Source organism: Elgaria multicarinata, chromosome 7, assembly GCF_023053635.1.
Source record: "Elgaria multicarinata webbii isolate HBS135686 ecotype San Diego chromosome 7, rElgMul1.1.pri, whole genome shotgun sequence".
Lineage (NCBI taxonomy): Eukaryota > Metazoa > Chordata > Lepidosauria > Squamata > Anguidae > Elgaria > Elgaria multicarinata.
Genome location: NC_086177.1, coordinates 56192134 through 56218632, shown reverse-complemented (window position 1 = coordinate 56218632; position 26499 = coordinate 56192134). Strand labels below are relative to the sequence as shown.

The 26499-nt window shown below is 41.4% G+C and overlaps 1 protein-coding gene across 2 annotated transcripts in view; it reads right to left on the bottom strand.

Annotated features, from left to right (window-relative positions):
• YES1 (YES proto-oncogene 1, Src family tyrosine kinase) overlaps window positions 1-4626 on the bottom strand; it is a 46041-nt gene extending 41415 nt beyond the window's left edge. The window contains exon 1 of one of the 2 annotated variants that reach the window (XM_063130604.1): window positions 4518-4626. The gene's annotated coding sequence lies outside the window, so the exon portion shown is untranslated. Of the gene's footprint in view, window positions 1-3758; window positions 3781-4517 lie in introns of those variants that run through there. The other variant, XM_063130605.1, reaches the window with a different exon arrangement.
• Window positions 4627-26499: the final 21873 nt, after the last annotated feature.

Here is a 26499-nt window from a genome sequence, read left to right as displayed (position 1 = left end):
TCTTGTTGTTACATGTGAACCTGGCCAGGGAGGGTTGTTGGGGAGGTTAACACATCACCCTAAACCAGACCATGGGATCTGGGAGGTTTGCTAACCACCCCAACAACCCACCCCAGCCAGGTTCTCATGTAATGGCAAGCTTTGGCACCTCACTGCTGTGGCATACATTTTCAAAATACAAAACAACAAGCCCTGTGGGGAAATTAACCCATGGTACCTTGCTGTTACACGTGAAACAGGTCTTTGTCTGGAGACAGTACTGGGCTGGATGAAGGCAAATAAGTTGAAATTAATTCTAGAAAAGATGGAAGTGGTTTTGGTTGGGAATTTTGCTAATCTGGATGGAGATATACAACTTGTTCTGGGTGGACTTTCACTTTTCCTGAGAGATTAAGACCAGTTTGGGATTCTCTTGGACCTAGCACTAACTGTGGAAGCTCAGGTGGTATCAGTGGTTAGGAGTGCTTTTTACCCGATTTACTTTAGCTGATTTGCCAGTTGTAGCAGATCTCTGTTTAGTTACTCATGCACTGGTTACACCTAAACTGGGTTACTGCAATGTTCTTTTTGTGGGATTACTTTAAAGACAGCAAAAAAGCCTCAGTAGGTTCAAAATGCAGTCACCAGCATGCTGATTGGAGAATGGCAATCACATCATATAACTCCTTTGCTACACCATTTATATTGGTTTCCAATTTGTTTCAGGGCTCAATTTAAGATACTAGTTTTGACCGTTAAAAGTCCCAAGTTTTCTGGGACTTCATTATCCACAGTTTTGCCCATCTGAACCTATTAGACCATTTAGGATAGTCATGTCAGGGTCTGTTGTCCTTTTAAAACAGATTAATTTGGTGATCACCAGAAACAGGGCCTTTTCTGCAATGCTATTTCATTAGGAATCTCTCTTTCTGGGGAAATCTCTTAATTTCTTTGCACTTTCACGCATGCTTTGAAAGCATTTTTATTCAGGAAGGCGTTTTATGATTTTTATTTTAAATCTATGTATGTATGCTGACTGGCTTTTAGAAGTCCTTTTGGTATACTGTCTTCATGTATTTTCTTGTTTTATTGCTATTTATATTTTATGGGTTTTATATTTTTGTAAGTTTTGTGAAAAGACATTTTTAAAGGCTGAGCATAATATATTCATAAAATAATAATAACAAAATAATAGGTTATTGCTTAGATAGTAAGAATTCCTGAAAGTATATCAAATTATACATTTTTAAATACCACCATGTCAATTTAAAGCCAACCTGAAACTTTCATATAGCAATATTCTTAATGCTACAAAAGGTGGGATTCAAAGAGCTTTCCCACATGCACTTCAAGGTTTTCCTAGGACACAGCTCTTCCAACTACACTGGAAGTTCCTCTCAGTGCTGGTTTTCCCATGGTTTGGAAAATGCACAAACAAGTTATTGCAGATTACTGTATGCAGATTTTGGAAGGGAGTTTTGAGAGCTGTATTGTACACATCTCTTTTGATACAAGGCTGCAAACCTATACATACTTACTTAGGGGGAGGGGGGAATCCCATTAAAAACTAGTTCATGGGATTGGGATATTAACTCACACCTTCAATGTTTTATTCCATAGGGTGAAAATGTAACTTAGCTTGTAAATATAGACAAACTTTGACACAAAGACAACTTTTAAGTAACAACGAATGTAACTGACAGATTTCAAACAGTTTGATTAAAAATAAAATAAAAGCACAAAACTTTATTAAAAATGTATATAATCGTCAACAGTACAGTTGCTCTTTGAAAACTTTTATGGATTCTCTTTGATCTGCAGCACTATGCTTCATCTGTATAAAAATTGTCTTAATCAAAAATTACATAATCAACCCTACAAAAACTTAACCCTGCTAAGCATTATGCATCTGACCTCAAGGGTCTGTTTTGTTATAATCAGAGGTATAAGGTTTATGATATTTCAATGATTAAAAACCTATTCATCAACCAAAATATGCTCCTGGTTAATCAGGCAGCAGATATATAGATATGTTTAATAGAAGTACTTATTTTTAAAAAAACCTGCATGGCAAGTACCATCTTAAAAGAAACACTGCATTTTTGGTCTCTCATAAGACGGAATACCTCTTCTAAGAAGATGCCTGCTATGACATGTATGCACGATCTAAAACAAAGAAAGTATGCTTCTTGCTTTAGAAATATATCACCATGTGTACATTTAATCAAAAGTTTAAATATTCATTGACTTAGGGCGCAATCCTATTGGATCTGTCCTTGATACTTGTAAGCCTCCCAAGTTGCCATGCCTCCCGCTTTGTAATTTAGCTAGATGGGCATTTTCAGCCATCTTGCTGAGGCACTGGGGAGGGTGAGGGACAAAGGCTGGAGATAGATAATATCCCTGCTTCCCTAGGCCCCTCCCTTCCCTGTCTATTGGTATGCCCCCTTTCCCGCCTCTCTGCGCTGGTGTTTGCGAGATTGTAGAGGCAGGCCGCACGCTTTTCTCCAAGCCAGCTGCAAGGGGGTGGGGAGAGGAGCTCAGACTCTTGGATCCAAGGTTGGAGTGCTGTTTCCGGACTTGGATCTAGGAATCCGAAGTATCCTATGGTACTTCTATAGCCCCACGCTGTCTTGGGGCCATAGAATTGCTCTCCCCATATCATGTTTTTTCCCCATTATGTTACACATGGAGACATCTTACACTTTATTTAGTATACTTTTGGCTCTCCTCTCTACTCAGTGAGCCCTCAAGACGATGAACAAATAAAAATAAAATAACTACTGAAACCTGAAAAATTACAATACAACAAAACCAGAGAATAATTGTTATATTTATTATATAGAATATATTATATTTACTGTGAAGAGTAAATATGAACCACCCAGAGTTAATATTGGGCGGTATAAAAATGTAATAAATAAATAAATAAAATAATAAATAATAAAATATGCCCATAAATTTAAAATCAAAACATGCACAATTCACAGAGTTAAGTGCAGGTACATGTCCGTCCCCACCCACCCCCAAGACAGCAAGGTCTCACTTATACATAAAGAGAGAGACTATAAAATTTGACACATTGTTTTGAATGTAAATTCAAGTAAGAACTAGTTAGTTTCAAATAATGTCACTTATGAGTACATCTGAGTACACATTAACTGAAATGTGCACACTAGACACAACGGAATTTACGTCCGAGTAAAATGTGTTGGATATTTTCCTTAACATCCAAATATTATCAGACATCAGTTTTTAAGGGTGCAATTCTATGCATATTTAGACAGGAAAAAATCCTACAACTCTGGCTGGGGAATGCTGGGAGTTGTAGGACATTTCTCTCTCTAAACATGCATAGAATTACTCCCTAAAGGAAGTTACTCCCTACCCTTCCTCTCAATAATGGGAGTATAAAAACTCAAAACACTTGAAGACACAATTGTAATTGGTTTTGCAAGAAAATCTTATTGATTTTTAGAACCTGGTGTAAAACGCTACCTAGCATTATTGGCTGACAAATCTACATATATATTGGGATCAAAGTACAGATTAGCAACCAACTTTTAGTTTCTTAATTTATGTGTACTTAAAAACTTTCACTCATAACACTACAGTCACAATTATTGTTGTAGAGATACAAGTTATATTTAGAACCATGAATTATGCTACATCATATAAACCAAGTTAACAGTAAAGAGAACAAATGACCTTGACTTGAGTTATTACTTACAACAGAAAAGACAGTTGAGGGGATTACAAAAAGAAATCCTTTTATATACCTTTATAAACTCATCATGGGCATATTCAAAGAGTTAAAAGTTGAGGAATCTGAAATGGGAAAAAGGAAGAAAAAGAGAACTGGATACTTAAATCACTTTGTTTCCTCGCCTATTTCCTACGCTCCCCTTTCTCAAAACAAACAAACAAACAGTCTAACAATCAAAGATGTTGGGGTAGTCAATCAAACCAAGGGTGGGTGTAGTGGACCCCTTCTGTTCAGAACAGTTGTTATATGGCTTGAAGAAACGAGCCAGCAGAAGACAGATCCCTGCCAGGCTGCCACCTCTGCATATTATTGGGAAGGGCAGAGAGAAATCCAATCACTTCCGAAAGTGTACTTTTGAGCGTGAAAAGCTGGAAGAAACCCTTCGAAGTTTTTCCACAGTGCGGGTGCCCGATACACGCACACCATCTCGCCTCAGAAAAAACACCACCACCAATCCCACTGGGTGGAAGGGAGGAGGAAGTTATTAGAAAACTTTCACGGAGTGGGGACGAAAGAGACGGGGGGTGGGAGGAGAGGCGGAGACCCCACACCCCACCGTGACAAGCCACCCACGTCCGCCGATGCGATGAGACGCCAAGCAAGGAGCCACCCCCCCCCCGTCCAGAAGGGGTGGGGGAGGACGAAGACAGGAGCTTGAGGGGGGCATGTGGGGCCTAGCGCTCTCTAGGCGCCACCGCCTCCGCATGAAAGGGGAGGAAGTGGAAAGACGCGGACAGGAGAGGGAAGCGCTCGGGACTCTCTCTCGCCTCACCTGCTTTGTGAGGGCCGCTCCGGGGGAAAGCGCCGAGCCCCCGTGCCGCTTGCGGCTCTTCCACCTCCTCCGGTCAGGCAGCGGGCGTGAGGGCGCTCTCGCTTCCGTCTCCGGGCGGGAGGAGCCGGTCCGGCGGCAAGTCGCGCTTCTGCGGAGGAAAGCGGCGGCGTGGGTGTGGGGGGGACCCACGTCGCGACGCCCTCGCGCAGGTACTGCCGGGCGCGTTCAGCCCCGCCACGGCCGCCCCATAAACTCCGGCCAGAATTCCCCGGGCGAAGAGCAATCGTCACCGCCGCTTCCAGAGGCTCTGCCACAAGCCCAGGCCGAGGGGAGAGGGAGGAGCCGGGAAGCAGGGGTGTTCGCCCTTCCACACGCACCAGGAGGCGGAGGACGAAGAGGCGACGGCGGTGGGGCCCCCTCAGTGGAGCCCGAGTTCACCATCCCGACCTAACATGGCGGCCGCTGGAGACCCGATAAGAAGCAGCAGTGGGAGGAGGGGGGCTGCAGGAAGCCGCAGCTGTTGCTGAGGAAAAACTCCGGCTCTCCCGACGCGGCGGAGACGGCGACTACCTTGGTGGTGCTTCTTCACCAGTCCGCAAGCGACCAATAGCGCCCCCTCAGCCCTACCCCTTCGCTGGTAGCCGTGAGGCCCTGACCTCCCTCTGCTAGGAATTCACCCCCGGAATTTGGGGGGCGGAAAGATGAAATGGGATTTATCTGAGAATAAGACTCATTGAACTCAATGGGGCTTACTTCTGAGCAGACAGGTGTAGGGGTTGAAGTGTTAAGAAGAGAGATGGGCTGGCTTTAGTTTAAAGAAGCAGAGCTTGGAAAGCAAAGAGAGGCTATTGCGAGGGAAAGTCCTGGGCTTGAACAACGATCCTGAAAGACTCCTTTGGCAAGTTTACTGAACACCAAGAGTGATAATATTAAACTTTTAATGTGCAATTTGCTGTGGTTCATCCTCACAAGTAGCCTGTCCTATGTGGCAAAGTGGGGAACAGACTGAGGAAACATATATTGCCCACTGACTATAGCTCACCAGCCCTGAACATAGTTAACTGCAGAGAGTGGTTTGCTTTAGTACACCTTGTTTTCATCTACAAGATTTAGGATTATCATGTAGATCACTCATTGGAGTTCAGTGGGTTTAATTTTGCAGGACCATGTTCTGATGGCCTGGATCAGAAAGGCTTTTCTTCTACTAAACCAAATTAGAAGTCTTTTGGTAGATGTGCACCATTAATATAACAGTCATAGCTCCAGTTCTGTCTTTGCAATAAATGCAGGTTAGAATTGCAACTGCTTGCTTTTGAATAATAATAATTGGTTTTATGTCCTGCAAAGCTTTTTGAGAGTTGGTCAATGGTTGAGAAAAATGCCCCTCCCCTGTCATCAGAAGCCAATATTGCAAAAAATGCTTGTATTGAATTTTCTTGGTCGAACAATGCAAACTATCAGTACATAAATAAACCATTGCTTGCAAGCAGCCTGTCAATATAATGCTGCTCAAACTAAGGGTGCTTCCAAATAAGGCTTTTGACCTGCCTCATTCACAGAATGTTATGAGATTCCAAATGTCATCTACTTGGAACTTTCCCATTGCTTTTTCCATCTTTTTTCTTATGACAGAAAATTCATTACAGAGAGGAAGATGGAATATTTGCACAATAGTTTTTGATTGGTAGCACTAGAAGTTGTCCATCTGGAAGCACCCTGATAGCAAGCATTAAAGCCCTGAATGAAACATTTCTCAAATGTGTTCAAAGTTCTGTGCTCAAGTTTCAAAGTTCAACACTTGACATATTTTTAGGCTGAGGCTGTTCCAAGGGGTAACATCAGCATGATTCCAAACTCTCCATAGGTTGAAAAACTTATAGTTTAGAGATAAGCCAGAAATCTTAATTTCCTTTCAGAAATTTTGGTGCTATAGCTCCTGGTGTGGACAAAATGCTAGAATTTGACTCCCGATTCTGAAGATCACTTGCAGTTCAGAGCTTTTGTCTGGAAAGTCTTGATTGAAGTACTGAGACTTTTGGAAATAAAATGTAGAATAAGATTAATCTGTAGATAGGTAGTTTATTCATCACTGTTTCTAAAGTCTGGATTTTATCATGCTGTTTATGAAATTTAAAGTGTTTAGAATATAATTTAATTTGCGGAAGTAACTTGGGGCTACAGTGAAAAAAACTTCACAGAAGTGCTTGGGGCACTCTGTACAACATTAAAACTGTGGCAACAAAAGAACAGCTAGAGAAATACTTACATATCAGATACTTACTGGACTTTGACAGTATAGTTAGCAATTACCTCATGTAGTGGAGTATCATTGTTTGCAGCAAAGGGCTAATTTTAAACTTGACATTAAATAGAACCGCATAAGATTTGAAGTCTCTCAAAGCAGAATTATTCTAAACATTTATGTTAAGTCTAAACTACTCTTTAAGTATCAACACTGAAGTATAAAGAGATGCCCTATTGGATCACATCAAAAGCCGGTCTAAGCCAGCATCCTGTTTCTCATAGTGGCCACCCAGATGCCCATAGAAAATATGTCCAATATTGGTAATACAGTGGTGGCCAAAATTATGGACACTTTTGTTGTTGTTGAAATTTTCATGTTTTGCAACTTTGCATGCTTATAGAAAATGTTCTGTTTCATGAAATTCTAATGTTTATATATCAATTGAAAGAGAATTTACTGCTGAATTCAATACAAAAAAACAGAATCTAAATATCTGCAGTACAAAAAAAAGTTATGCTTACTTTAGTCTAAAAATAAACATAGGTGTGATTAAGTGAAGAAGCGGATTGGAATTGCAAACCCTACTGGCCAATCACAGTCCTTGTTCTGGGGACCAATCACATGACAGTAGCTGCAATACATCATGTTTCAAGTTGGGGAAAATAAGTTTTGCTGTTTGTTCTGTAACTAAAGCACAATTGGAGATTGTGTGAATATTTGAAGTATTTCTCAAATTAAAAGTGTACGTATGTACATCATACATAGAGCAATGGCACCTAAGAAAACAGTTGATTGGACACCCAGGAAAAGAAGCAGGATTGTTGTATTACATGAATCAAGTCTTTCAACTAATATATAAACATTTGAATTTCATGAAACAGAACATTTTCTTTAAGCATGCAAAGTTGCAAAACATGAAAATTTCAAAAAGTGTCCACAATTTTGGCCACCACTGTATGTACTTAGTGAATTTTTTGAAGATTAATTTTTATTCTTAACTGAACAAAAAATATTCTTTTTCTGTTCCTCATGATTGCTGACACTTTTGACGGGATTGATGCTCTAGTGAAGAGGGCAGGAAATAGATTTGAGAAGGCTGACATGAGGGGTTAGCCTGGAAAGAAAAATCTACAACACTGAAGCTAGATATAAAATGTACCACAGAAGTACATCTTTACTGCCTGGACCAATGCTGAGGTCTGCATCTACCACTGGTAGGATTCTTCAGAAAGCCAAAAGAAATACTTGAATAAGACTGCTTTCTTTTTGGCCTGGGTTTGGTCTCTAAGCTGTCTGTGACAGATTTCCTTTATAGTACAGGTATTTGGACAAACCTCCCACTTATATTATTATTTATTTATATTTTATTTATTACATTTCTATACCGCCCAATAGCCGGAGCTCTCTGGGCGGTTCACAAAAATTATTACACTGATTTATTATTCAGCACTTGAAGCAAATCTGACATGGTATGCTCACAGTGTATATGCAGACTTACTTGGGAGTAAGTCTCTTGGGTGTAAATCTCTTTATAGGCTGCTTCTTTGTAGACTTAGCACTGTCCTAAGCCAAAGGAAATCAAGTCTGTATAGGGAGGGAGCCTCTGTAAACTTAGTTGTGGGTAAAACTTCCAGAGAGCAGCTGGGTTACTTTATCATAGTGAAACCAACATAGACTAGCACAGATCTCAATCTGTGAGCAGAATCTAGCTCATGAAAGGGGACTTTCCTCCACTATTCTGCAGCTCCTGAACCCTCAAATATTCCATTTGTGCACCTTTCTGAACAGCATGGCCTGTGGGCTGCATTGGGACTAGGACATAACTCAAAACTGGATAAAGGCACTTTCCATGAGTAGAGCTCCACTTGCACAGGTGGCTCTGCTTGTGTTTAGGTAGTTCCACCTCTCTCCTGGAATGTGCCCACACCATTTAGGAGGCTATTCCATGGTTCCAGAAAGTTTTTGTCTGGGTGCTGGGGAATGTGTGAAGGGACAGGAAAATCTTTCATGAGATTCCTTCTTCTCACAAATCTTAGAATACAAGCCAAAATTTTGTGGCACCTTGAAGACTAACAGATTTATTATGGCATAAGCTTTCATGCACAAATGTGGAGGGAAAGGCACTGCAATCTAATGACGAAGGAGGAGGCAAACTCCGGTGCTCAAGAAAGACATAAAATTTATAGAAAATGTTGTTCTTGTAGTCAAGGAATTTCAAAAACAACTAAAAACAGCTCCTGAAGAAGGAGACATCCTCTCTGAAATGCGTAGAGCACAATAAACATTCTTTCTTGAGCTTCATCATTCGTGGCCATTCACAATAGCAGTCATTCATGATAACAGTCACCTTAGCTTTGCTGTGTTAATCAGCACCTGTAGAGGGAGAAAGAACTATTGTTTCAATTAAGACTTAAATAAATGTCAATAAATTGTAATTAAGCAATTTCACCTGATAGTTGCCATTCTTCAACAAAAGAACTTCAAAGGGAAACTTATAACATGAAATAGGTATACTTTGGGATTACTAAACGTATCTGCCCCTAGGCATTTAGCTTAAAAATGGGAATTATCTACCATCCATATTTGTATATGGCAGACAACAATGTAAACAGAATCTGTCAGTAAAATGTTCTTTAAAATTGTAGTCTACAGCCTCTATTGCAAATTATGTAAGCTGTAATTTCTGGAACTATAAAACAACTTGTATATAAATTACTTACATAAAAGCCTGAGGTGACAGTTAAATATGTATATGTAAAAGGAATGAAGATGTGGCAAAACCCCATAAGAATTGTCGAGGAGCATACGAAGTAATTACAACCAGAGATCAACACAATTTCATAGAAAAGCATTTTATTTAACACACACTCACTACAATCATTGTCTGCTTGCTCTCTCATATATACAGACAGGATGTGTTTTGAGGAATCGGCAATATTTTGCCAGATAAATGCTCCTTAAATACTGTCTGCTATGAACAGTAATGGAACCCATAGGAAAAGAAATTATTGCAGCAATCAGGCTTCTCTGACCATACAGGCCTGCTGCCTTTGTGATATCAGCAGTTGCAGACTAATCTTTCTCTGTCCATGGTAATTTTCATCAATAGAAAGCCCTAGTACTGACCAGCATGCAAGTATTAGGTATCCTATACTAGCAATTCACAAAGTTGCATAGCAACAAAATTTCTTCACAGCAAGGAACTTACATGTATTGCAGCCCCAGAAGAGACAAAGGTTAACCATTCATGATGGGCCTGGAAGCGAAAGAAGAAGAAGAAAAGAATGTTGATATGCAGGAACAAGCAACAGCACAGCAACTGCATGACCACACATTTGTATGACAGTTCAAGACTTTAGGATGCGGTGACATGATGGTCTCCAAGGTTTTGGCAAAACTCAATTTAAAAGCAACTTAATTTTACAAGGATTTGCCATATTTCCATTTATTTTCCCATATGTTGGTGTTGATCTTGCGAGTGCAGCTTATAGAGGGTGCTAAGGTTGATGGTACATTTTGAAAACAAAACCAATTTAGCATGTAATAACAGAACAGAACATTTGGCCAGAACATTGTCTGGTGAAAACTGCAAAAAATTTCAGGTCTCAACATCAGCTGGAGACAAACAGCTCTAACTAATAGACTGTACAACCACTCAAATGATCAACAGTAGTTTATGCATATCAGCCAACAATTCCAGCACAATATTATTTCAGCGCCACACATTGTATTTTCACTTACCGTTTTTCTTCGATTCTAAGACACCATCGATTGTAAGATGCACACTAATATCAGTACCACCAACAGAAAAAAAGCTTTGATTCTAAGAAATAATAAATGCACCCGTGATTCTAAGACACACCCCGTTTTTAGATATGTTTATATGGAGGAAAAAGTGTGTCTTAGAATCGAAGAAATACGGTATTACCAAGTCCCATTGATCTCAGTTGTACTTATTCTAACAGTGCCTAGGCATGGTCACTTTTTAGAGCTCCATTTACCATTCAAAATCAAAGTTATTAGGATCAAAGCATTATGAATTTCTAAAATATTTAATAGGAACTCTTCTATTAATCTGCCCTGAAAAATAAAGAAAAAACATTCTTTCCATGCGCACAGGCAGCATCTGCCTCAAAATATTTTTATTTGCTCCACAACATACACAAAACCTACATCTGTCTTGTTAAACATTCCTTTTCATTTTGATCCCAGGAGAAATCTTGTTTTTAAAGAATGAAAAGCGGACTATTTTCAATCAAGTGACACAAATTTGTTTATTATTGAAAAGCACTTGCTAACCTCATATTCACAATTTTGGACCTTTGCTGTTCACATTTGTGTCACAAATAGTTAAAGCAGACAAACCGGATTACATTATATAAAACAGACTGTATTGCTGGTTGCTAATCTTTATCTCTTTATAGCCTGTCTCTATGTGTTGGAACATGAGTGTTCTTATGGTTACTTAAAATAACCACTTCTTTGTTATTTTTTTCATGGGCATATATTGATACTTAGAGCAGTATTGCATCTGCTGTAAATTTGGAATATGTTTAATTTGGAAAATGTTACCAAACAATTTAAATTACAGAAATATGGCATTTGAAATTGTACATAATCCCAGTACATTTTCGTCAAATTATGCATTGTATAAAACAAGTAGCATTTTAGATTTGCTAGAAACAAAACTTCCTGACCAATAAAGATATAAAATTCAAAACAGCACCTATTTAACTTCCATATTAATACTGAGCTTTAACATTTACTGTATGTGAACAATTAGCTATTAATGTCAGATGCTCCAAATAATTTGGAGCAAGGAAATCAGGTTATTTTGATTATCCCATTGTTCTTCAAAATAAAAATAAAGGAAACCACCATAGGGTTAAAAATCTTTATTGAATTTATTATGCTAGGTCTTTCACTAAATATATTGAGAAAGCTTTACTTAAACAATTAAGGTGGGTGTTCACTTTTACTTTGTGGGATCTAATATCAGATGGAATATGGTATCAAACTCATTACTAACTTTATTGAGGCAGATCCAGTGCACCACCCCATTGAGCAGGGGGTTGGACTCAATGGCCTCATAGGTTCCTTCCAACTTTACTATTCTATAATTCTCTACTCATGTAAGGTTTTTGTGCTTCATGTGCGCATGTAGAAAGATACAACTGACCACAGCACCCTAAGATGTAACATATATCATATGTTCACAAAGTGAAAAATATCTGAACACATGTTCTACAATAGTTTTCATGTGCTTATTCATTTATGGAAATGTCTTCTATGTAGGGATTTTATTATATGTGAAGTGGATCTGTTTATTTGAGCCAGTTCTCTTTAAGGCCTTAGCTAGACCTAAGGTTTATCCCGGGATCGTCCTGGGGTTGTCCCTGCCTGCTCCCGGGATCCTCTGTATGTCATTTAGATGCACAGGGATGACCCTGGGACAATCCTGGGATAAACCTTAGGTCTAGCTAAGGCCTAAGTCAGTGATGCTGAACTGAGACTGCCAAAGGATAGTGAGAGATTGCAAAGGTGGGGTGGGGTAGGCAATGTGAAGGAAAGTGGCCATTTTAATTTCTATAAAGTGCAGGATATACAGTTTGTCAAGGAAATTAAGGTCTTACTCTTCTATACTCTGCAAGTAGAGCCACCGTTTTTCTGATCCTCACACTGGAAGCATGAGGATTTCTTGGGGGCAGGGTTTTTTTTTAACCCACTACAATGATGCCCCAAGATCATTGCTTTAATTTCTCACAGAACTACAGAGAGCCATAAAGCTGCCCTTATTGGCAACTTTGGGGTGACGTCCTGCCCTTTGAGCCTGACACCAGTTAAAGTGACAGGAAACCACTTTGGACCCTACATTATTAGGTGGGATGAAGTTCAAACCTGTTCCCCTGGTAACCCCAAACATGTTATTCACTTCCGTAGGAGAAATGAAGAGTGCACTTGGGAGTGCCTCTAACATGTGGGCACAATGTGGGCCCCTGATATTTCATAGTTCAGGTCGAGGTCCCTGCACATGGCTTTGTAATGCATGTACGGAAATGCAGTTTGCCTCTTCTCTGGAGTGTGTGTGTGAGTGTGTGTGTGTGTGTGTGTGTGTGTGTGAGAGAGAGAGAGAGAGAGAGAGATTGAGATTGTCTGGGCTCTTGTGCATTATCACAAGAACTATGATCCCAAGCATTATCACTTGGAAAAAGGCTCCAAGGAAATCAGTGAGACTGGCTTATTTTTAGAATCAGATTGATTCTAAATATGATTGTGCTTGACTGCAGCTCTTCAGCAAAAGCCAGTGATTGAACAGCGGCAGGATTAGCAAGGCCAGGTGGCAGCTTTGAGTTGCTTCTCTTGTTATTGTTTTACACATTCTAATAACGCAGCTACAGCTTTATCTGGAATCCAAAGTCAGCTGTAGATCCTTTATGGACTGCTCTTGAGACCATCTGTCACTTTATGGAGTCCTAGTTACTACAGTTAATATCCAGAATTGAGCTGTCAACAAAGAATACTCTAACTAGACCAGCTTTACTGAGAATAAGCAACTCTATGATTCCTGCTAAAGATGCCCCATGATACCTCTCTCCCCCTCATGTGGCTTTTGGTGCAATATCAAGAGTCTGTGGTTGATACATATGAATTTTTGTCAGAGGAATGAAATTGGCTCTTGCTCTCCTAAGGGCTCCTCCTGTACACTGCTTTTTCAAGCTGTGATCCTAAATATGATAGGGTGCTAGATCAATTAACAGGGGAAACTAATATGAGGCATTCTTCAAAAGTCCCCCTTATATTGTTGGTGTAAAAAAAAGAACTAGGAATACACTAGCGATAACTGTAGCTATAACACACACACAGAGAGAGCGAGAGAGCGAGAGAGATTGAGATTCTATCTACAAGTTGCGGCAACTATATTGATAAAAGTTTATCATGGCCTTTTCTCTGTGTGTGCTGGTGTAATGATCCTTGATCCACAGCTGTTTCACTAGATTTCCATCTGTCCACTCCTTGAAACAGTCATTGAACTTATGTTCTCTCAGCCATAATGTGCTATGTGAAAAAGGCTGTCATGCGTTTCCCTCCATCCAGTCCTGGGGGAATCTGTGGAGGGGAGTTTTACTTATCCATTACCCTGTTAGATCTGCCCTTTAAAAATATTAATCTCATTGATTAATCAATAGTTTCATATTCCCTCGTTACCAACGCAACATAATTGCTGCTGATTTATACAAGCAACAACCAAATCCTTCCTGCCCATAACTTTCATACCCAGAGTAGTAGACAGTAGGCTTGCCTGGATATGTGATTTAGCTTTTGTGCCATAGGAAATGGACTATGGTAGTAAAGTCATCTTTCCCAAGAAGCCCTTGGCTTAATTCCTTAATGCCTAACTGTAATAGAAGTATGTGTAGCTGTGTTAGTTCATATTCAACTCTTGTCACCCTGTCTCTCTCCTTTTCTTCCTCTCCCACCATTTTTTGCAGATTGTAAGCGCCTAGGAGTAGGATTGTTTTAATTTATGAAACTGTACAAGCATCATATGCACCATACTAAATAATGTTGTGCACACCCCATGTCTCTGAAAGTTAAGAAATTCCAGGCAAGTGCTCATTCAAGCCGTTGCTAGACCAGGCTATATCCCGGGCTGATACCCGGGATTGCCCCTGTGCGTCCAGATGATGCACAGGGGATCCCGGGCTCAACCCTCCCTGGCCCCGGGATATAGCCTATCCCTTCTAGCCTGATTTTTCCCACGTTCTTGGGCTATACTTGCACATAGCCGGGAGAAGCTGTGCACGGGGCGCAGCGTTCCCCAGGAGCACTACGCCCATCGGGGGCAGGGTGGGGTGGAGCGGGGAGAATTCTTTTTTTAAAAAACCCCCCAACTTACTTAAGCACACGAGCATTCGTGCGCATCCGGCCCCTTTAAGAAAAGAAAAGAATGGTGGGCATGGCGGCTCTCTTTGTGAGCTCATCGCACCTCGTGTATAAACGAGGGTGAGATCCCACGATAGTTGCATCACGGGCTCTCCCCCCTCGTCTGGCGCCGATTTTAAAGTAGGTCTAGCAAAGGCCTTAGTTTCCCTTGGATGGGAGAGCACTTGAAAGACTTATGGCATCTTTTAAATATTTGCTTTATTTACAAATATACCAGGAGATCATAAATGGAGACATTGGCCAGATCTACACCAAGCAGGATATCGTACTATGAAAGCAGTGTCTAAGAGGCAGGAGCCACACCAAGCAGGATATAGTGGTATGAAAGTGACATATGGTATGTGTGATGGCCCCCAACAGTTGTCAGTGCACTTCAATACCACTATAAAGCAATAGTGTGGCTCCTTCCTCTTATATACTGCTTTCATACTGCTTTCATAGTGCTATATCCTGCTTGGTGTAGATCTGGCCAAAGAGTCAATTCCAGAAGGCAGCAAAACCACTGTCCTACATCAGGCCAAGAGGAACGTCCTGCATCTCTATGGTGCCTTCAGCGAACACACACCTCTCCACTCCAACTGCAAAGTCCAAAATTACTGTTTTTCACATACAAAATTGCCAAGCACTTAATCCCTGATTCTAAACTGGAGTCACTTTAGACAAAATCACAGTGATATGCCTGTTCAAAGTATCAAGACAGGGAAACCCAGTAGCAAAAATAGCAATAGTAATAAAAGGAAAAGCACGGGAAATCACAAGATCAAGCCATGATGTGATCCATGTTAATCCATGCTTCTATTCTCACACAACTTTGTATCCTACATAGGTGTGTGCCAGGTTTGCCCAGGCACACCCTAATGTCTCTAGCAATAAGTGCTGAATTGAGGGGTGCATTGAGTAGGGATCCATAAATAACTGCATTCATATACCCACACTGCAAGATGGTTAATAATCCAATAATTTAATAATATCCTTAAAAGTGATTGGGGGATGGCTTTAAAATAGTAAGGGCATAGCACCATCTATTGAATGGAAACTGGAATTAAACACAAGCATGACCTAATTGTTAATAATGAGGTTAAGAGCCTGTCTAGAAGGAAGCTGCCCAAGCTGCTCCTAGTAGAACAAAGGAACACACAACCAGGAATGCAGCACTGTCTTCTGGGAAAAGATGCTTCCCAGAACATGCCAGGCTCATCTCATGGCAGTAGTCCAGCTGTGCACACCACACTGTTCTTTATCCATCATCCCTGTTTGTTGTGTGGTCTGATAGGGCAACAGCACAGTGCAAAATACAGGTCTGTACCTGTTGAGAAGTGCACAGAAAAAAATGCATCCCTAAAAGCTGTCTCTGGCTGTTCCCTAACTAGTGATTTGGATTTGCCTTTCTAATGACGTGATGCAACTTCCCAATACCCAAGGCTTTCATTCATGTAGAAAGTTACTCTCCAAATCATTCCCTGTAATAGTAAAGTAGATGCTAACAAGTAAGGCAGTGAGATACAAGACAAGGACGGTGTGTGTGTTCTACACTGCTGGCTGACAGCAAAGATCTGTAGGGGGAAAAATGGTTTTGGGGAAAATGTTAAAGGGTAAAAACAAACCACAAAAAATGGAAGGGAAAAAAATCCATTAAAATTTCGATGGAAAAAATGGGCAGGATCTTCTTGCTGCCGTGAAACCTTGGCAACAAGTGGGCAGAGCAAACTCTCACACTGCCAGCTGGCCATTAGGCTAAAGGGGAGCATGCAGCTTATGCTGCTTGCTTCAGCTCTGCCTAGACCTAATGAGGACAGATAAATTGGGGTTGAACACATGTCCCCTGACCCCAATTCCTCCCCACATGATCCTTTTAGTAGTTAGAGGCCTTGCTCCGCTTGCAGCTCAAAGGAACCTTCAGGAGTGGTGCCAGGAATCCACTGCGCTGTGTGCAGATCTCCTGAGTGGTGACTAAGCCAGCAGAGCTACAGTTTGAAACTGGGCTGGCACCAGCCTCCAGAGTGCCCTCAGCATAGAGCAGCTGATGGGCCACCACAGCCCCATGCCTGCAGCCACCACCACCACGGAAGCCCCCTACTGCCACCACCGAAGTCCTGTTGAAGCCACTTGCCCACCACCACCGCCACCTGCCAAAGCCCATTGCAACTACTGTCTACCAGCCAAATCCCCTCTCCTGCCAGCAAATCTCCCCTCCCCAAGAGGATCCCAATAGAAATCAGACTCCTGTTTAAGAAAGGGGGAAAAGTATGGCTGCTAGCTAAATCTGTCATGCAGGAGTGGGGAGCCTCTTTCACCCTGAGGACTGGATTCAATTTCAGGGGTTGCATTCCAGTGGTGGATGGGACCAAAGGCAAAGTAGCTGGGCCATAAACCAACACATTTTAGTGTAAAGTTATTACTGCCTGTAACCTCAGGAGAGGCATTTCAGCTTCTTTAGAATGTGCAAAAACCATCAAATAATTGGTGATTAGTGGAAAGGGGTGTGGCCAAGAAAAGTGAACCCCAGATGGCTGAAGAGGGCCAAATATGACCTGTGGGCCTGAGGTTCCCCATCCCTGCTTAAGTGTAATGTGTAGCTTGGTTCTTCGAAGCTCTCAGTGATCTCTTTGCCTCTCTCTGGCTTTGTCCATGCCAGCTTGTAACTACTATTTCTTTCTCTTTCTCTCTCCACTCACTCAAACACAGACACATATGCACACACTGAAGCCCCCACCTGCGCAGCTGAATCGGTCATTCAGAGAACCATTCTTAAACATTCCCTTGTCAAGGCTTTGGCCAAATAGTGATTCACCGAAGTTCATAATTCCTTCATTGAGAATTCAAATCTCAGCATCTCATAATGCTCACCTTTAAAATAGGGAATCCTTGAGTTCTTTGGCTCAGTTTTAATCCAGGCTGGAAAAAGAACTTGTCTCTTCTATCAGCCCACTTGTTTGGCTGCTGTTCCTGCAGCAAGAAGAAAGGAGGAGGAGGAGGAGGAGGAGGAGGTGGGGCTGTGGCTCAGTGGTGGAGCACATGTTTTCCTGCAGAAGATTTCCAGTTCAAATGTTGTCATCTCCAGATAAAGCTGGGAATGACCCCAGTCTGTTAGAGCAGTACGACAATGGAACCAGTTACCTAGAGGGGTGGGTGGCTGGGCTCTCCCACACTAGAGGCCTTCAAGAGGCAGCTGGACAACCATCTGTCGGGTATGCTTTAAGGTGGATTTCTGCACTGAGCAGGGGGTTGGACTCAATGGCCTTAGAGGGCCCTTCCAACTCTACTACTCTATAAGAGGGAATTACCCTGCTCCACTGCTGGAAGACTTCAGTTGGCAAAGGGACACTAGTGGGATCCCACCCAATGGAGTTGCATCTTAAAAGTGAAGCTTGCTTGCTGTGGATGAACGCACTATGAAATTTCTCACATACTAGCTGATGAGAACCACTATTTGATGAGAATACTAAGTGACAAGAAGGTTGATAGTAAATGAAAGGGACTGGATGAGGGTAATAAAAGTATTTGTAGAAGTTATAAGAGTATCTTGGGTTAGACTATAGTGTTATTATTTTTCTTTAGTGGGATTATTATTATTATCATTATTATCATTATTATTATTATTATTATTATTATTATTAATGTTACAATGCATTTACTAGAATACTGCTTCAGATAATTGATCAGTTAGGAATGCCTCTACTTTCAGTCCATGAAAGATGGTTGTATGACTCATAAGATCATACTGTAAAAGATACTGATCCTTTCCCAGTTCTAATGCGTCAGGCTTAATGTTGATTGCAAAGAGTTGACAAATGATAGATGAGCAGCACATTCTAAATTAGGCTCTCCTTTTGTATGCAGGACCATCACTAAGTGCATAAGTACTGCACTTCAGTACCTTAGAAGTATTTGTACATCTGCACAAAAATGCCATATTGGACATATATGAATGTAATTTAGGCATAATGTCCCAGCTGTAGGGTAGTCATAGGAATGGCAATGGTAGCAATTATTGCTAATGATTAGTATTGCAAGATTCAGCAGGACAGATTAGTGCACAGGTAGGCAACTTGTGGCTAGTTACCATCTGTTCTCAGACTTCAGTCACAAGGTACAAAATCTTGCGCCTAGCATGTGAGTTGATGACACTATACATTTTACCTATTTGTTTTTTGCTGCAGTACATGAAGATCAGGGGTGAGCAACCTGGTGCCCTACAGATATTGTTGGACTACAACTCCCATAATCCCTGACAACTGGCAGAATGGAATTGTAGTCCAAAACATATCAGGGCTCCAAAACATCTGGGGAGCATCAAGTTGCCTGCCCCTGGTGCAGACAATCACGTTCTTCTGATAAATACATAACACCCATGTGTCTTTCCTCATGAACCACAAAGGAGCTTTGGCATCCACTTCATGCTCTATTTAAAACAGCACAAAGTCTATTAAAGCAGGTATTTCAGATTCCAGGTAGAATAAATAAAAATCTGTTGGAGTGAACACCTGCCAGCTACAGTAATATTCAGAGTGGATAGTTGGATGCCAGCTGGCAAGCATAAATCAAGCCTCTAAAAACTATAAATAAGATTCTAAATAAAAGAGGGTTGAAGAATCATATGGAGAGTAAAGAATAAAAAACAGGATTTTTTTTTTTAAAAAAGCTACATTTATTTAGAGCGGCCAAAAATGTAGAATTAGTAGAATTTCCTCCATCCCTTTAGAGACAATGAACAACTTAGCACTGGAACAGCCCCAAATTAAGCTCCCATGTAGTGCCTAGCACAATTAGACCTTGTTTTGGTTCAGGCCTCTACATGCTACTCTCTTTCAAGACTACACAAAAGGTTACTCTTTCACTCAGAATGCCATTTCAGTAATTTGTGTAAACCCATTTCAAAAGGGTTGTTCAAATGGAGTGTGGTAATTAGATTTTTCTAGCCAGCACTGTCAGATTAATTAATCATGATGAGCAAGTAAAAACTCAGGCATGTGCACACCACCACACACTCCCAAGCTGAATCTATTTGCGTATCACTGGGCATGTAGACCCTTCCAGAAGGAGTGGATTGATTCTGCCTTCAAGCCTGATCCAAAAGTTTGCTATAACTAAACTAGTCTCCCAAAGCATAAGAGGGGACTCAGATAATTCCAACTACATTAGACACCAGCAGACCAGTTTGTTTAAACTCAGGTCTACCGCAACCACATATTCATTAAACAAAAAAACTACAGTTCACAAAACAATGTTAAGGCTCTACGGTTTTCAACCAAGCACCAAAAAGCAGGGAAATTGGGAGTTAAGGCTCACAAGCCTTAACGCCACATCCTCCCTAAGGAGGCAGAAAGTGCCAGTGAAATTCTTATTCTCCCATAGCAGATAAACCAAGGACAGGATGGAGGATATGATATGCAGAGGTGACTGTGGGGTTGTGGAAAACTGATGACAAACAACTTAGGCCCCCCTACTTCTCTTTTTTTGTTTAGAGCAGCCCTTCCCTAAGCTGGTGCCCTCCAAAGGAGTTGGACTACAACTCCCATCATTGAAAATCAGTATGTCCCATAGTCAGGAATGCTGGGACTTGCAATCTCAAACACCTGGAGGGCAGCAGGCTGCTAGCTGCTAGCACTGATTATCAGAGAAGGGTATAAACAGTTGGGATTGGTACCAGTGACCAATGATGTAGCATCCCTTGTTAAGGCCCATAAGCAGTCAAATAACTAATTTTTTCCATCCTAATTCTGAGAAAATAAAATCACTGAGTGTCTTATGTCTACTGAGAAATGTCCCATTGTGTTCAATGAGGCTTACTCCCAAGTAAGTGTGCTGAAGTTCTTATGACTACCCAGAGTAAGTCCTGGCCTTCCTGGGGGCTGCAAGGAAACAGTACAGCAGATGTCCCCTCCCATCCTTTGCACACATGCCAGGGAAGGAGGGAGGCAATTAGAGACACTCTATGTCTCTTGAAATTGGTAGGACTTGCTTCTGAGTAAAGCATGCATTATTAGCCCAACACCAAAACCTTAGCATTGCTTTCTAAACCAACAGAAGTGTCCCATTCTTAATGAGGAGGAACCTGCACCCAAGCAATGTGACACTCCTGAAACAAATCGTGATCAAAAGTTTCTCCAGCCATGACACCATCTGTTCCTCATAAGCTCTTACTAAGCAACTGGGACAAGAGCATAAGTCAGCCATCAGACATAAAACAGACTCACCTATTATTCTGTCTGCTTGCTTGCTGTGAGTCACAAGCTTCCTTTCAGGAGTGACTAATGAGTCCTAATAGCAGCTGTAAATTAATAATGAAATATGTAATGTATAGATCATTGAAAAGAAGGATATGTGTGATCTGTGTATTTACTGTTCAAATATGAGGTTGCCATCTTTGTGCTCCCAGAAAATCTTAAGTTTTCTAGTAAGATCAGCCAAGAAGAATATTAGGGAGAGATTTTACAAAAAACACTTTATATTATCCTTTAATATTCAGGTATAACAGTTATGCTAAGAAATGTGCTTCAACAAAAGGCTTCAGCCACATTGGCTGGGATCAATACACATTTTTAGTTTTGAATGGCTTAAGTGCATTATGCTGATATAGACGAAGTCAGAGTCTGTCGGGCCCCAAGTGGTTGGGCATCCAGATCCAGAGGGGTTCCAATTGGTCTGGTCTGGCCAGAGATGATTAGTGTGGCCCAACTCAGGCAAGTTTTAAAACTAGCCATCAAAGACCAGAAGGGCCAGAAACAGATAGCACAATCCAAGACAGGCAGATCACATCCCAATGGGAGCAAAGTCCTCTTATAGAGAGGCAAGTTGCCCAGACTAGAATGCAAAAAAGATTTTGTTTTTGTATGACCAGTTACACCAGTTTTAAAATCTCTTAACTGGCTTCCAATTGGTTTCCAGGCTAAGTATAAAGTGTTGGTTATCACCTTTAAAGCCCTACATGGTTTGGGTCCAGGCTACCTGCGGGATCACCTTCTCTCATACAATCCGCCCCGCACACTCAGGTCCTCTGGGAAAAATCTACTTCAGCTAGCAAAAACTAGATTAACAACTGTTACCCAGAGGACCTTCTCTTCTGCTGCTCCCAGACTGTGGAATGGCCTGCCAGAGGAGATTCGTCAACTTAACAGTCTTTTAGCATTTAAGAAAGCTATAAAGACTGATCTCTTCCGGCAGGCCTATCCAGTGGAATTTTAGAATGCTTTTAGTATGCTTTTAGGGTGTTTTTAGGATGTTTTAACAATGTATGCTTTGTTTTTAAATCAGTATTTTATGTATTTTATACTTACTGCTGTTCCCCGCCTCGATCAAGATGGAGAGGCGGGTAAGAAATAAAATTATTATTATTATTATTATTATTATTATTATTATTATTATTATTATCTGATGGAGCTTGGTTCCTCATGCCAGATCTACACCAAGCAGAATATGACACTTTGAAAACAGTGTGAAAACTGTGTATGGTGTGTCTCCTGGGCCCCAACAGTTGTCACTACTGTTATAAACCATTTTAAAGCTGGAGTATAGATCCTGCCTGGGGTCATTTGACTGAGTTCCAAGTCAGGTGGCAAGCTGGACTGCAGCCAAGATGAAACCCTTGAGGAACACAGTTTGGCCTGCAAGACTTTCACAGCAAACACATGACCCTCATGACACATATGTAAGGCATGGCTGCTGGGTGTCCTGATTCAAGAATCTCACACACAACGCCCTACAAATGCTGAATATTAAATACACTCATCACAGACATTATGCAGCACTTTTCTTTGATCCAGAAATGTCGTAAGTTGCAATTGTTTGAAGCTACAAAAAGGTGGGGAGATGGACATCCTCAGTCAAAATCATGTTGGGCGCTGGTTCATATATTCAGTAGGAGTCTGTAGCAAAGTGGAGGAGTGATGTGAGGCCCTCCTGTGCCACACAGATAACTTCCATGGGCACAGCTGAGGCCTGTGAACAGACAATCATGGAGAAGACCAGTCTGTATGATCTCGCCCTTTTTCTGGAGGTGGATCAATTGCATGATTGGGGCCTCTCCAGAAAATACACTGCTTCTTGCATGAAGGACGAAGTTCAACTCCAGAGTCTATCTGCATGGCAGAGGGGAGGGGGCTGGCACTGCTTCTCCACCATGCTGTTGAAGCACCGGCCTGCAGTGAATATATGAGTCAGGATTGTATCTGTGGTTAAATGCTAATGGGTACATTTCTGTGTCCAAGCTTCCACCCTCTGCCATCCGGACTTTTACATATTTTTCTTGCATTTATTTGTAGACCTGCACTATTTTTATATGTGCAAATGTACAATAGTACAGTTGCTTCAAGATTTTCCCCACCCCTGAAAAAGCCAACTGTATTTGTTATTAAGAAAGACTTTGCAATCACTCCAAGCATCACAAATGGCCCTATGGTACATGAGCAAGTAAATGGTTCTGACTCACTGTTCCTAACCTGTTCATAAGCATATTAAAGTTTAAGGTGACATTTCAATGTACTACACTGGGGGAGTATGTTCTGTATGAGATGGCCTGACTAGGTAGTTATTATAGGAATCACTGGAAAGGCCTAATATGGATGCATTTCTATCTTCAAACTGCATATGCACCAGCTCAAGAAACTGAGCTATGTACAAGACCATGGAACAAAAAGCTGCCACTTCTGATCCACAAGAGCTTGCACCTGTGCAAAACTCTGAGCAAGAATTGAAGTCTAAACCATCTGGAGTTGAAGTCCAAACCATCTGGAGATCTACATTCTGCTCACCCCTTCCCTAGAAGGTGCTTCAAACCAGGCTTGGTATTCAGGGATTGGTATGGACATGCAGTTGCTGAGGGCCCAGGGGATCAAAAGGGCCTATCTGTGCCAGTGCCACTCAGGTGCTGTCCAGAAGAGAAGGAACATTAGCAGCCACCAAAAAAAGGGGAAAAAAAAAAAAGGAAAAAAAGCCAACAACAGCTTTGTGGGTATTTATTTATTTATTACACTTATATACTGCTCCCATAGCCAGGGCTCTCTGGGCGGTTTACAGAAATTCTAAAATTGAGATAAAAACAAGTATACAAAATTTAAAATTCTAAAACACAGAACATACACACATAAAGCATTAAAAACCGTTAAAAAACTAAACATGTGGGTGATTAAGATGCACCGCCATATGCCTGGGCAAAGAGGAAAGTCTTAACCTGGCGCCGGAAAGATAGCAGCGTTGGTGCCAGGTGAGCCTCGTCAGGGAGATCATTCCATAGTCTGGGGGCCACCACCGAAAAGTCCCTATCCCTCGTTGCCACACTCTGAGCCTCTATCGGAGATGTTGAAGTAGGTGGATCGCTTGGGGATGCTCCAGTCTAATATGGGGATTCCCAATAAAAAATAGACTCCCCCACTGTTAAAAAAATGAAAAGAAAACACACATAACTGCTAGCTACATCTTTAACATAACATATACTTTGGCTCTCAGTTAACTGGAAATTGGGGTGCAGACTTGGGTATGTTGCACAGATTGCTCTCTGGGAATCTCCTGTTGACATCAGGGAAGTTGGAGAAATCTGCAACAGATTCAAATGAGTTCAGATTTCTATTAATCCATCGTGTAGATTCTATGGTGGCCTGGCTTTTCTCAAGTTGCACAGATTCTGCAAACTTGCAGACCAGTTTTTAACTTGGGAGGGGGGTGCGCGATTTGCACAAATTCACACTTCCGGTAAAGTGAAACTGCACCAGGAATTCAGATGAATGTCAATAATTAAAATAATAAATTATCATTAAATTATTTTAAGAGAGGGAGAGATAAGTGGAGGCATCCTTCTTCAAAGGACGGGTATTTTATCCTAAAGTTGTCCAAGTACTGCCCAAGCTTTATTAGCATAGTTTCCAGGTGCCATCTTGTGGTCATACTGATTATTTCAATCCTTCCAGGCCCCAGATATAATTCATTATGAGCCAGTGAACTCAAATGTTAAAAAGTTCTTAGATGTTTGTTGCTTCTCGTATCAAATCATTCTTCCAGCAACCTGGAAATAAATGAGATGAGATGGCTCCGTCTTTCTGGGAAGTGTGTAGGAACATAGGAAACTGCCTTACGCTGAGTTAGACCATTGATCCATCCAACCCAGTATTGTTGACACTGAGTGGCAGCAAAATCTCCTCAAGTTTTCAGGCAGGATTTTTTCATAGTCCTACCTGGAGATGCCATGGTTTGAACCTGGGACCTTCTGCCTGCAAGGCAGGTGGTCTGCCACACTGTAGCATGTGCTACAGCTCCTCTGTAGTTCTTCAGGGATTGATGGTTTTATTAAGGAAATAGCTGTGTAAGGCTGCTTGATCCCAGAGTTTGGCTTTAGCTGTTGCAGAGTTGCTCCGTCATTACAGGAATCACTGGTACCTGGTTCGATCAATGTCTCCACCTCAATGGCTCATAGATTGCAGCCCAAGAGGACATTGTTAGATCCAACCACCTTTCTTCCCTCAGGGAATCTGTGTATGCAGGTGTCTGGTACACAGAAAAGGAAAGAAACGCAGACACCGAAGTGAGTTGATGGCTGCTGTTGTGGCCCTGCTTGTGTTGAGGTCACGGCCATCTCATTGCACCACAACAAAGTTGCATGCTGCCCTCTTGTGCCACCACTGGAGCATGTACACTCACTCCTGCATGCCCAATCAGTCTTATGAGCCCCTGCCTCAGACGGGATTAGGGACTGACAGCCGGTCATTTTTTGGGCAACCTAACCACCCTTGGGACTTCTGGGGAAACTGCTGAATGAGGTGGGGCTTAATTTATTTATTTGGAATGATTTTTAGGCCACCTTTCTTTCTTTCATTCATTCATTACATTTCTATACTGCCCAATAGCTGAAGCGGTTTACAAAGATTAAAAACTTTAAAAACACAATATTATACATAGTACAAAAAACATTTACATACACCGCCAGCACTCAAACATACACAAGCACCTAAACAATTTTAACAATTAGCAATAAGAGAAAAAGGAGGATCTCATTAAACCCCCATCATATGCTGCCAAATCTCTGAGAGAAGAGGAAGGTTTTAACCTGGCTTTGAAAAGATAACAATGTTGACAATAAATAAATAAATAATTGGGGGCCACCACTGAGAAGGCCCTCTCCTTTCATTCAGTTGAGGCACCTGGAAGAGGGCTTAAATGCTCAGTGTAGTATCCAGGTAGGTTCATTTCAGGGGAGGCACTCCGTCAGGTACTTTAAAGGGTAGAACCCTCTCAAGGTGCCATAAAAGACAAAAAAAGAAAAGAAAAGAAAGAAAAACAAATGCAATAAAAAGTTGCTCAATAAACAGTCAATAAAAATGCTATAAAAACAGATAACAGCAATAAAACCTGCAGCCCACAGACTATGGAAGACACATGGGGCTTCAGAACCTTCTTGAAGACCTGTAAAGAAAGAGATTGATGAACTCCTGATGGAAGCTGATTCCAGAAGTTTGAGGCCACCACCGAAAGGCCTTCTCCCCTGTACTCAGCCTCACTGCCCTTCATTATGAGCAGGTGAGAAGAGTCTTTACTGATGATCTGAGAGTGTGAGCAGGCTGGTATGGGAGAAAACGGTCCTTCAAGCAATTTTGGCCCAAGCCATTTAAGGCTTTTAAAGGTTAGAACCAGCCAGTGCAGTATTCTAAGAAAGTGCATGCCCTCATGGTTAATGTAATGGTTTTAGAAATCAGTTTATTTTGCATCAGCTTGGATTGTACATGCATGCCTACTGGGCAGGAGAAGGCAGCCTAGGAATGGTCACATGTGTTTTATGTGCCTTTCAGTGATCCCAGGGCATGGTCT